The sequence below is a fragment of the Tamandua tetradactyla genome, chromosome 9 (assembly GCF_023851605.1).
Source record: "Tamandua tetradactyla isolate mTamTet1 chromosome 9, mTamTet1.pri, whole genome shotgun sequence".
In the NCBI taxonomy this organism is placed as follows: Eukaryota; Metazoa; Chordata; class Mammalia; order Pilosa; family Myrmecophagidae; genus Tamandua; species Tamandua tetradactyla.
The window spans coordinates 114,722,040-114,734,950 of record NC_135335.1 but is presented as its reverse complement, the minus strand read 5'-3'; the positions used below and the strand labels follow the sequence as shown (position 1 = coordinate 114,734,950).

Sequence of the window (12,911 nt, the reverse complement as noted above, 5' to 3'; positions counted from 1 at the left end):
TGAAAATGTAGAGCTGTGTTCCAGTAGCCATGTTTCTTGAAGATGATTGTATAATGATATAGCTTTCACAATGTGACTGTGTGATTGTGAAAACATTGTGTCCGATGCTTCTTTTATCTACCTTATGGACAGATGAGTAAAACATATGGATTAAAAATAAATAAATACTAGGCGGAGCAAATGTTAATATAAATTTAGTAGATTGAAATTATAGCGATCAATGAAAGTGAGGGGTAAAGGGTATGGTATGTACAAATTTTTTTTGTTTTCTTTTTATTTCTTTTCTGAATTGATGCAAATGTTCCGAGAAATGATCATGATGATGAATATACAACTATGTGAAGAAAAAAAGAATGTTCATATTGTCTCTTGATTGATTTTATTAATAAAAATTAAAAAAAAAAAAAAAGAGAGGAGTGAGAAGGAGCACCTAGTGAGGCAGGAAAACAACCAAGAGTTTGAAATGTCCTGGAGGCCAAATGAGGATCATGTGTGAAGAGAAAGGGAGGACCAACTCTGTCATATTAGGGTGAAATCTGAGAATTGGTCATGGGAGTTCAATGGTCAGTGGAGGTCATGAATGACTTTGACATGAGTGGTCACTACGGAGTGAAGGGATGAAGGCCTTATAGACTGGGTTTAAGGAAGATTACAGGTAGATGAACTGGAGAACCGAAGTAGAAATAACTCTTCAGAGGAACTGACTGCACAGCAGAACAACTGAACTTGGGTATCTGGTGGGAAATTGAGAACAAGAGAAGCTTTATAGAAGATGGAGCTACAACAGCATGTTTGTGTACAGACAAGAATAATCCAGTAGAAAGGGAAGTTTTGGTGATAATAAGAAAGGTAAAAAAATGCCTGAGTCATTTCTTCTGTCTGTATGAAAGAAGCCAAGACCAAGGTACAAGTGGAAGGATGGCCTCAGAGAGGAGGACAAATGTCTATGGTAACAAGCAGAAAGAGAGGGGAGGTGAGTGGAGATGCTGGTAGTGGGGAGATAAGGTGGGGCAGTCTCTGGAAACTCTTCTGACAGTTTCAGTTTTCTCCGCAAGATAGGAATCAAACTGATCAGCTACAAGTGACAATGGAGGAAGAGATGTCTGAAGTTGGAGGAGAGAGGAAGTGAGAAAAAAAATTTTTTAAAGGGGTTTTCATTATTAAACAATAAAACAACAAATATGAAATTATTCAACTCAGCAAGCTAAAACATATACACACATACACACACACACTCCCAAATAAATCTAAGGGGAGCAAAAGAAAAAGTCATTAATGAGATAAAAGTAGAAATTAAGGGATTAGAATATGAACAGTAGAACAGCTGGTTCTTTGAAAAGATCAATAAAATATACAAACTTCTTGCAAAGCTCATCAAGAAAGAGAGAAAATACAATTACACAACATCAGAAATAAGAGGAAATTTAATACAAATATAAAGGAATATATACAATCATATGCTGAAAATTATGAAATTCTGGACAAAAAAGACGATTCCTAGAAAAATTTAAAGTTTCAAAATTGATTCAAGAAGTAGACTCTCAGCAATTCATTAACCCAGAGACAGAAAATGATTTTACAGAGGAAAATGATTTACTGTTAAACCTTTAAAAAACACAGAGTTTTTATGCTATTTTAAGTGCTACATGGTATACAAAGTGAAGGAAAGTTTAGCATTTCATTTCATAAAAGCACAACCTCAATGCTAGTACTTCATAATACAGGATAAAAATATAAATCTATCTTTATATAGCTGTAAATGAAAAAATTCTAAAACGAGTATCAAACCACATATAGCTCTCATGTAATCATATTGATAGATGCCAAAACTGCATTTGAAAAAATAATCAGTCAAACCTGATAAATGTTTTAGTAAACTGATATTCAACAATATATCTCCTAACCAATATCTGAGATCCTATTTCACAATGAACAAAGGCCTTTTTATTAACCTCAGAAAAACATAATTGCTCAATAAATGCCAGCTGCCATACTATTATTACTTTTCTTTGGGGGGGGGGTGGGTAGGTGGGCCAGGGTACATGGTCCAGGAATCGAACCCGGGTCTCCTGCATAGAAGGTGAGCATTCTACCACCAAACCATTCATGCACCCTATTATTACTTTTATTACATTAAAACAAGATGACTGTTCCTACCAAGGATACGTAACATCTGTATAAAGGTAATTCTTCCCTGTCCTCACGAAGTAATGATCCAATGACTGGCCAATACTTGAAAAAAGCTTGAGCATAAATTCGGAAAGCTGATCACAAACATTTCTGAAATACGACACAAAGTACAAATACTTTAAAGAAAAAGAAAAAGGTCCGTCAGGTTTTTTTATGTGTGTTTTAACAAGGCAGATCTCAGTGTTTGCCCAAATCTCAATGAGATTAGAAAAGCAAATCTGTAAAGTACCCACCAATAAGGTTAAAACATTTTATTTCCCCTCATTTTGTAAAAAATTCTGGATAATGTATAACTCATTAAACATTTGGTCTTAATATTTACTCAGCTGACAGTTTACAACACAGAAAATTCTTCAATTTAAGAAGGAAAAGGCTCTTCGTTCGTGTTGCCAGCCTTATTCCACTGTGATTTCCCACTGGGAAAAAAGTCTCATTAGGAGGTGCATTAGTTGGTTTATATCTGTTCAGAAAAGAATAAGCTACATCCTTACTTGTAACTCTTTTAGGTTTGAGAAAGCGTCTAAGATCTCCCAGCATCGAGAATCCAAGACAGCGCTCCATGCCTGTAGCTAGCCCTGGTGCCAGGCAACCAGCCCCCGCTGCAGCTGGGTACCTAAGTTCCTGCAGGAAAAACACAAGTAGTTCACTTATGTGACTTAAAGATGTGCTCTCTCTCCTCCAGGAAACTCAGGAAATCAACGTTTCTTAGTAAATGCCAGGATTTAACTCTACTTGGTGTTAAAGATCAAGAGAAAAAAAGTGTCGACAGTGAAGTACATGAACATATGAAGGAATTACTACGAATGACACAAGGTCACTCTCTCACAACACAAAACTTCATTGAAGAAACTTTCTGGAAGGCAAGGAAGAGGCACGGAAGACAAGTTAAATGGTATACATAGCGACTAGGAGGGAACAGGACCTAAAAATGAAGGCTACAGATGTGGAGGAAGATTAAAGGAGAATAAGGAAGCATTACATAACAGGGCACAGTCCACATAAACTTGAGGAAATTACGCATTGGTGAAAAATGACAAAGATTAGTATTTCTCGAGCCAATTAAGTTGTATTATTCTGAAAGATGCACAACCATCCTGTAGTAAATATATGTGAGGTTGTGTGCAGATAGCCCTCAGCCTCCTTTCCGAAAATCACCATGTTTGGTAGGACTGGGCAGCAGCGTTTGCACAACACGACCTTGCCAGAGCTGAGTGGGCCTGAGGAGGACGCGGCCATAAACTGAGGCAACCACAGGCCCTCACTTGCCAGCCTCTGCTGGGCACCAGAACTGGTCCCAGGTCATCATGAGGCCAATGGGTTCAGGAGATACCAAGAGTCTTCACTAAGAAAAGCCCCTACTAAACTAATAGAATAGCAGCACAAAGAAGAGGTCCTGGGTCTGGTTTAATGAGAAGACTCATTGTAACTTAATATCATATATGAAAGGAAGGCCCTAAAGGGTGCTTTTTATCAAATGCGGTGGGCCTCTAGTGGGCCCCAAAAGATATGCTCATGTTCTGACTCCTGGTGCCTGTGCATGGGAACTCATTTGGAAATCAGGCCTCAACTTCTTGTAACCAAGTTAAGATACGAGATTAGAGTGGGCCCTAAATTCAATACCGAGCCTCTGTAAGAGAAAGGAGAGATTCAGACACAGACACACAGATACACAGGGAAGTTGTCCATGTAAAGACGGAGGCAGAGGCTGGAATTAAGCTTCAATAAGCCGAGGCACACCAAGTACTGCCTGCACCCACCAGAAGCCAGGAGAGATGCATGGAACAGATTCTCACTCTGAGCCTCCAGAAGGAATCAACCTGGCCAACACTTCGATTTTGGCCTTCTGGTCTCCTAAACTGTGAAGGAATAAATTCCTGTTGTTTTAAACCACCCCGTTTGTGATCATTTGCTACGACAGCCCTGGGAAATGAACAGAATGCCTTTCATTTTGCTGATGCTTTATTTCCTTAGCCAAGCTAACAAAACACTGGTTTTAAATACATATTCTATCTCTGTGCCTGTCTCACAGCCTCTAAACACCCATAGATACTGAAAAGAGTCTTTGAAAGAAGGACAGTTTTAAAAGCACACAGGATGTGAGCTTCTGTGCAGTGGCCAACAGCAACAAAACACTGTCCCAAGCTGAAACCAAGTCCCCTGTGTTTCAGAGCTCGGAGACCGAGGCCGCGTAACAGCTGTGCCCAGGTGATGGCAAGCAGACCCTAAGCCCAGCAGTCAGATCACCCCCACCCTCCTTCAGTCGGTGAGCAAGGCTATCCCTAAGCGGGAGTGAGGGAAACAGTTGTTTACATGAGGAGTATACAAATAATCGTCTGGATACATTCATAAATGTAAACCTAAAAGAGATTAGATGCAGCCTCTATGACACAAAACTGAGGCCAAAAGGGGGGAAAACCACCTTTACACTGAATGCTAAGAAGAATTTTCCTAACATGGAGATCTATTAAATGCCTAGCAACCTCCCCAGGGAAATAGCAGCAGAGTCACTCAGAGTGCAGACAGAAATTCATTTCCGCAAGCCTCTTTTCCAACGTGGGAAATTTAACTCTATGCTTTTGTAACCCCCAGAGGTTTCTCAGCTGAGTCTGCACTGGGTGCAGCCATATGTCAAAATTAACACATTGGGGGCAGGCCCCGGTGGCTCAGCAGCAGAATTCTCGCCTGCCACACCATAGATCCGGGTTCGATTCCCGGTGCCTGCCCATGCAAAAAAAAAATTACTACATTGGATTTGCTACTTGCCCCTACTTTGCTAGAAAGGAGTTAAAAATAAAAGTGCCAAAGGAGTCTTTTCTCATGGATAACTGCATAATCAGCAACCTTATAATGAAAATGTTAAAAATAAGCAGGCCTGGTTATCTAGTGGAGAGCTATGTTGGAATTCTCTATATGGGGTTTGGACTGTGTTTTGTAATTATGCTGTAAGTTGTAAAGTACTGAGAAACAGAAAGTTTTTTGTTTTAATTTTTTTTAAACCCACTTTGGCCTTTACCTAAGTAAAAAAATAATTTAAGGAAGAAATTTTTTAAGGGTCATAGAAAAAGGCACCTGACTTGTTTTTTGGGGAGGGAAAATGTTGCCAGTCTTTCCATCTTAATAGCATTTTTACCAGAAGCGAATCTTTCCTCTCCATTGTCCAGACATCAGAGAACAGCGTGGCCTCCTCCCTCACCCGCTGAAGGGCCTGCTGCACGCTGGCCTGGCCCTCACCCTCCGGCCCCAGCGCAGGACCAAGTCCAAGCTCCTGAGGACACTCTCCTCTGCAGGGGCCAGGGCCCCCGCGGACACTGCCTGGGCGCCGGCAGCTGGCTTCAAAATGGCCAGTGTCACCCCAGGCCAGGCTCCTCTGGGCGAGCACTCCATCCTCCGCATCTGAGAGACCCAGGCTTAGGCCACTGGAACGCGCGAGTTTGGGAAATTCATGCTGACTTACTGGGAAATGAGTAAAAACAGAAGGGAGAGATTTAACAAATTAAGGTGAGCTCGGCTGTGGCCATGGGCCCCTCCAACGCTGAGTCCCGTGGTCACGGTGAAGGCTCAGGAAGACAGAACAAGGGATGTCAGGAAACCTTCCTGTCAAGGCCAGGTTCTCCTCAGAAGTGGCCATCAAACGTGTTTGCTTCCAAATGCCTTCACACAATTTTGAAAAACTAAGTAGCCCTTAACGCATTTCAAAGTCCACGTCTACAATTGTTCACATTAAGTTTAAACAGCGGCATGGATTGTAATTTCTGACATTTTGAAAATATTGATATTTCACAGTGAAACTGCTTTTATTCAAGCTTTTAAATCTATGCATCATACTTTAAATACCATAGTGATTTGATATCCATGATCCATATAAAAAACACATGAACAACCTTTTCTTTTCCTCGCTCAAATTTTTAAGGTTCCTTTTTTCCCTTAAGTTGGTATTGCTATTCCACTTTCCCTACAGAGCTTTATCCTAATATATTTTTATGCTTTATGTTTTTTATTGATCACATTTCCATATGTCACGAAAACAAAAATAATTAGAAAAATTAAAATTTATTTTTATTTCTTGGGTCCAAATGCCTCTAATTGTTACAAATTTCATCTGGTTTCAAGTATATTACTATGATCAGTTGAATGCAATTTAGCAAAATCAATGCATAATTTAATAATAATTAAAAATAAACTAAATAAAGCAGGCATAAAAGGAAATTTTCATTGGAAATACATTTCTCAGTGAGCTGGATGGGGGTGGTTTTTTTTTTTCATTTGGTTTATATATACATTGATGAACTTTTTTTACTGCTAGAATAAGAAATATTTCAACAACAATTATATTACAATTTTTATATTACAAATATGAAGTAAAAAACCTTGTTCTTGTAAATCAGTTGATAGGAATGGGAGAAGTTTTGCTATGAAAACGGCACTTGATTACTTGAATTCCTCCTGAGATTTATGACCCCCAAAATCATAGATAATGAAATGTAATTTTCTATGATAATCATCCTTCCCTGACAACCCATTAGGGTTACCTTCTATTTTGTTTAAAAAAAAAAAAAATGGGAAGCCGCCTGATGTATAAAAGGAGTACTTCCCAGGTCACTGGACTCATTCTCTTTATGAACATCACACCCATACGCCCTTTGCCCATTTGTTTGCCACCAAGGGGGCCAGAAGGAGTTACAGCCATAATCAATTCTACACCTTGGCAGACTCCGAGGTGTGCCTTTATTTTGGAGAGTGTGAGAAGGGAGAGGAAGCCAGGCACCCCATCAATACAGGTGAGGACCAGGGCAGATCATTTTAGGAGAGTGCACAGGGAAGGTGAAGATCTGAAATGGTAAATGGTTTCCTTGTGACTTTTCCTGGGCCCAACAGCCCTTGGACATCCTTCATGTACCCTCCCTGCGGTATCACACATCCTAGTTTACCACCTCCGAGGCCCAGGATGCCTGAGGCCTCAGGTGGAGGAAGCAGATTCAAATACCAGACGAAGGGGAGGATGCAAAGCGGAGAAGCCAACCCTCCCGAGAAGCAGATGACAAAGGCAGCCCAGCAGAGAAGCAGAAGGTCCGGCAGGCAGGTGAGGGCACTTCTCCACTGACCGAGCCTAAGCAGGGGCACTGGCTCGGCGTGCGCCAAAGCGAGACTGCACCACCTAAGAAACAATATGAAAAACAGCAGTGCAGTGGTGGCTCAGTGGCAGAATTCTTGCCTGCCATGCCTGAGACCTGGGTTCGATTCCTAGTGCCTGCCCATGCAAAAAAAAAAAAAAGCAAAGAGCAGCCACACAGAAGGAGCAATGGTAGAAAGTGCAGGGCATTATATTTAATATATATATTCATTTAATATATATATTAAATATTTATTTCTCATATAAATTTATATTTATATGAGAAATACATTTCTTAATATTTATTAAGAATTAATAAATTCTTCATTTAAGATTTAGGAAAATGTAGAGGGAAAGCAAGAAACCACTTTCAGTGAAGAGACAGGGTTGCCTGACAAAAGACAGTGCCCCCCACCTGCCAAGGACAAACACAGGACCAAGAGAAAAACAGTGCAAAACTGAAAGCTCAAAAACAAAAACTGAGAAGCACAACGTTGCGTTTTTAAAGGAGAAACCAGAACCTCGACAGACCATCCTGATCGCTGGCCAACATGCTGGTGCACAGAGACTATGCACCACAGGGTCCCCCAGCCTGAGACTAGCAAAGGCCTGTGCACCCGTGGCGACTGGGTCTCTGCACACGCAAGCAGCTGGCACAGAGCAGGCTCACAGAGAACGACATCTTGAACGGGCTGCCTCCGGCCCGAGAGGCAGTCTAGTGTAGGGGTTAAGACCATGGACTCAGGACCCAGACTGCATGAACCCGGCTCCTCCACTCAGCAGCGGGGTGATCTCAAAGAAGGCTGTGTCTCTGTTTTTCTACCTATAATATGGGGATAACGAAAGTCCCTTCCTTATAAGATTATCATGAGGATTAAATAAATTAAGCTAGGTAAAGCTCTCAAAAGACTATTAGCGACGGAGGAGGCGCCCATAACTCATGGAGTACTTAGGCCACGTGCAATTTACTAGAGACTTTCGGAGAAGATGGCGGCTTAGTAAGACGCGCGGGTCTTAGTTCCTTCTCCAGAACAGCTACTAGGGAAGTAGAAACGATACAGAACAGCTCCCAGAGCCACGACAGAGACCAAGAAGACAGCGTACCCCATTCTGGAAGGGCTGACTGGCTGGGAGAACCCGCTCTGGTGAGATCGCCGAGGGGCGCGGGCTTCACCAGGCGGGGCAGCAGGCGGCCGGAGTCCCTGCCTCACTCCTTCCTGGGCCGGCTGGGAGAATTGGACAGGCGATCCCCTCAAGCCGTGGCGGCTGGCGCCCCCACCCCCCGCGTGCGGCCCCCGGGACCAGCTGGGAGAATTGGATCGGAGATCCCCCAAGCCGCGGAGACCGGCGACCAGGGTCCTTTCCAAACACGTGGCTTCCCAGTCCGGCTGGGAATGGTGGATAGGAACTCCCCCAATCCGCAGCGGCTGGCGCCCCCCCACCATGCTTGGCGACCCTCCCCACACGCAGACTTCCAGGCCAGCTGGGAGATTCGGATTGGCGCTCCCCAAAGCCGCTTCGGCTGGCAACCCTCCCCCACAGCGAGAGTTTTCCAAAGTTAAGGAGCCACAGCATCTTTTACTGGTGGGACCCGCAGAGAGACGAGCACCACGAGCGCCACCTACTGGGCAGGATAAGAAAAACAGAGCCCAGAGATTTCACAGAAAAATCTTTCAACCTGCTGGGTTCCACACCCAGGGAAATCTGATTAAATGCCAAGACGCCAGCAGAAGATAAGGGATCACGCTTGGAAAATTGAAGATATAACCCAGGCAAAGTAACAAACCAATAGTTCAAATGAGATACAGGAGCTGAGACAACTAATGCTGAATATACGAACAGAAATGGAAAACCTCTTCAAAAACCAAATCAATAAATTGACGGAGGACATGAAGAAGACATGGGCTGAACAAAAGTAAGAAATAGAAAAACTGAAAAAACAAATCACAGAACTTATGGGAGTGAAGGACAAAGTAGAAAAAATGGAAAAAACAATGGATACCTACAATGGTAGATTTAAAGAGACAGAAGCTAGAATTAGTGAATTGGAGGATGGAACATCTGAACTCCAAAAAGAAACAGAAACTATAGGGAAAAGAATGGAAAAACTTGAGCAGGGGATCAGGGAACTGAATGACAATATGAAGTGCACAAATATACGTGTTGTGGGTGTCCCAGAAGGAGAAGAGAAGGGAAAAGGAGGAGAAAAACTAATGGAAGAAATTATCACTGAAAATTTCCCAACTCTTATGAAAGACCTAAAATTACAGATCCAAGAAGTGCAGCGCACCCCAAAAAGAATAGACCCAAATAGGCGTTCTCCAAGACACTTCCTAGTTAGAATGTCAGAGGTCAAAGAGAAAGAGAGGATCTTGAAAGCAGCAAGAGAAAAACAATCCATCACATACAAGGGAAACCCAATAAGACTATGTGTAGATTTCTCAGCAGAAACCATGGAAGCTAGAAGACAGTGGGATGATATATTTAAATTACCAAAAGAGAAAAACTACCAATCAAGACTTCTATATCCAGCAAAATTGTCCTTCAAAAATGAGGGAGAAATTAAAACATTTTCAGACAAAAAGTCACTGAGAGAATTTGTGACCAAGAGACCAGCTCTGCAAGAAATACTAAAGGGAGCACTAGAGTCAGATACGAAAAGACAGAAGAGAGAAGTATGGAGAAGAGTGTAGAAAGAAGGAAAATCAGATATGACATATATAATACAAAAGGCAAAATGGTAGAGGAAAATATTATCCAAACAGTAATAACACTAAATGTTAATGGACTGAATTCCCCAATCAAAAGACATAGACTGGCAGAATGGATTAAAAAACAGGATCCTTCTATATGCTGTCTACAGGAAACACATCTTAGACCCAAAGATAAACATAGGTTGAAAGTGAAAGGTTGGGAAAAGATATTTCATGCAAATAACAACCAGAACAGAGCAGGAGTAGCTATACTAATATCCAACAAAGTAGACTTCAAATGTAAAGCAGTTAAAAGAGACAAAGAAGGATACTATCTACTAATAAAAGGAACAATTAAACAAGAAGACATAACAATCATAAATATTTATGCAACGAACCAGAATGCCCCAAAATACGTGAGGAATACACTGCAAACACTGAAAAGGGAAATAGACACATATACCATAATAGTTGGAGACTTCAATTCACCACTCTCATCAATGGACAGAACATCTAGACAGAGGATCAATAAAGAAATTGAGAATTTGAATATTACTATAAATGAGCTAGACTTAACAGACATTTATAGGACATTACATCCCACAACAGCAGGATACACCTTTTTCTCAAGTGCTCATGAATCATTCTCAAAGATAGACCATATCTATCTTTGAGATAGCAAGTCTTAACAAATTTAAAAAGATTGAAATCATACACAACACTTTCTCAGATCATAAAGGAATGAAGTTGGAAATCAATAATAGGCGGAGTGCCAGAAAATTCACAAATACGTGGAGGCTCAACAACACACTCTTAAACAATGAGTGGGTCAAGGAAGAAATTGCAAGAGAAATTAGTAAATACCTCGAGGCGAATGAAAATGAAAACACAACATATCAAAACCTATGGGACACAGCAAAGGCAGTGCTAAGAGGGAAATTTATTGCCCTAAATGCCTATATCAGAAAAGAAGAAAAGGCAAAAATTCAGGAATTAACTGTCCACTTGGAAGAACTGGAGAAAAAAACAGCAAACTAACCCCAAAGCAAGCAAAAGGAAAGAAATAACAAAGATTAGAGCAGAAATAAATGAAATTGAAACATGAAAACAATAGAGAAAATCAATAAGACCAGAAGTTGGTTCTATGAGAAAATCAACAAGATTGATGGGCCCTTAGCAAGACTGACAAAAAGAAGAAGAGACAGGATGCAAATAAATAAGATCAGAAATGGAAGAGGAGACATAACCACTGACCTCACAGAAATAAAAGAGGTAATAACAGGATACTATGAACAAATTTACGCTAATAAATACAACAATTTAGATGAAATGGACAGGTTCCTGGAAAGACATGAACAACCAACTTTGACTCAAGAAGAAATAGATGACCGCAACAAACCAATCACAAGTAAAGAAATTGAATCAGTCATTCAAAAGCTTCCTAAAAAGAAAAGTCCAGGACCAGATGGCTTCACATCTGGTTAGGTGAATTCTACCAAACATTCCAGAAAGAATTAGTACCAACTCTCCTCAAACTCTTCAAAAACACCGAAGTGGAGGGAAAGCTACTTAATTCATTCTATGAAGCCAACATCACCCTCATACCAAAACCAGGCAAAAATATTACAAAAAAAGAAAACTACAGACCAACCTCTCTAATGAATATAGATGCAAAAATCCTCTACAAAATTCTAGCAAATTGAAACCAACAACACATTAAAAGAATTATACATCATGACCAAGTAGGATTCATCCCAGGTATGCAAGGATGGTTCAACATAAGAAAATCAATTAATGTAATACACCATATCAACAAATTAAAGCAGAAAAATCACATGATCATCTCAATTGATGCAGAGAAGGCATTTGACAAGAGTCAACATCCTTCCCTGTTGAAAACACTTCAAAATATAGGAATACAAGGGAACTTCCTTAAAACGATAGAGGGAATATATGAAAAACCCACAGCTAATACCATCCTCAATGGGGAAAAACTGAAAACTTTCCCCCTAAGATCAGGAACAAGACAAGGATGTCCATTATCAGCACTATTATTCAACATTGTGTTGGAGGTTCTAGCTAGAGCAATTAGACAAGAAAAAGAAATACAAGGCATCAAAATTGGAAAGGAAGAAGTAAAACTATCACTGTTTGCAGACGATATGATACTATACCTCGAAAATCCGGAAAAATCCACAACAAAACTACTAGAGCTAATAAATGAGTACAGCAAAGTAGCAGGTTACAAGATCAACATTCAAAAATCTGTAGCATTTCCATACACTAGTAATGAACAAGCTGAGGGGGAAATCAAGAAACAAATTCCATTAACAATTGCAACTAAAAGAATAAAATACCTAGGAATAAACTTAACTAAAGAGACAAAAAACCTATACAAAGAAAACTACAAAAAACTGTCAAAAGAAATCACAGAAGACCTAAATGGATGGAAGGGCATACCGTGTTCATGGATTGGAAGACTAAATATAGTTAAGATGTCAATCCTACCTAAATTGATTTACAGATTCAATGCAATACCAATCAAAATCCCAACAACTTATTTTTCAGAAATAGAAAAACCAATAAGCAAATTTATCTGGAAGGGCAGGGTGCCCCGAATTGCTAAAAGTATCTTGAGGAAAAAAAACAAAGCTGGAGGTCTCACACTGCGGACTTTAAGGCATATTATGAAGCCACAGTGGTCAAAACAGCATGGTATTGGCATAAAGATAGATACATCGAGCAATGGAATCAAATAGAGTGCTCAGATATAGACCCTCTCATCTATGGACATTTGATCTTTGATAAGGCAGTCAAGCCAACTCATCCTGGACAGAACAGTCTCTTCAATAAATGGTGCCTAGAGAACTGGATATCCATACGCAAAAGAATGAAAGAAGACCCGTATCTCACACCCT

General features: G+C 40.5%; 1 protein-coding gene across 18 annotated transcripts in view; it reads right to left on the bottom strand.

Annotated features, from left to right (window-relative positions):
• The window catches only part of MAST4 (microtubule associated serine/threonine kinase family member 4), a 632,749-nt gene that overhangs the window by 506,596 nt on the left and 113,242 nt on the right, over nt 1–12,911 (bottom strand). For 5 of the 18 annotated variants that reach the window (XM_077117373.1, XM_077117368.1, XM_077117367.1 and 2 more), the window contains exons 2-3: nt 2,682–2,811; nt 2,158–2,280 (exon numbers count right to left, since the gene is read on the bottom strand). The exons of 10 other annotated variants lie outside the window; for them this stretch is intronic. The gene's annotated coding sequence lies outside the window, so the exon portion shown is untranslated. The remainder of the gene's footprint in view (nt 1–2,157; nt 2,281–2,681; nt 2,812–12,911) is intronic. 3 more of the 18 variants (XM_077117369.1, XM_077117370.1, XM_077117376.1) reach the window with 1 other exon arrangement.